A 379-nucleotide genomic window follows, 5' to 3' on the forward strand; every position below is an offset into this window, starting at 1 on the left:
AAAAAAAAAAAAAAAAAAGAGTGGAGATCTTTAAGGTTCTGTTCATGGATTACCTGAAATTCCTTCATCTGGCAAATTTTATATCACAACTTCATTAAGATAAACAGTAATTTAAAAATAAACAGAATTAAAATGATGAATCCTTGGCTGTAGTTTACTTGCTCTAAAAAATAAATATATCTTGCTATTCTGTGAAATGAAGTGGTGCTGTTGTTCACAATTTTTTATCTTAAGGCAAGAACCTTTTGAATTTCTTGGGCACTCATTAAACATTGCTGCTCCCTGGTGGTAAGACATATGAACTGCAGAGGAGATACCGTTCTGTTATGAGGGTGGACAGACTTTAGATCTGTGACAGCTCTGAGGCAGTGGCTATAAA

The sequence above is a fragment of the Octodon degus genome, unplaced genomic scaffold (genome assembly GCF_000260255.1).
Source record: "Octodon degus isolate 3935 unplaced genomic scaffold, OctDeg1.0 scaffold00049, whole genome shotgun sequence".
Classification (NCBI taxonomy): domain Eukaryota; kingdom Metazoa; phylum Chordata; class Mammalia; order Rodentia; family Octodontidae; genus Octodon; species Octodon degus.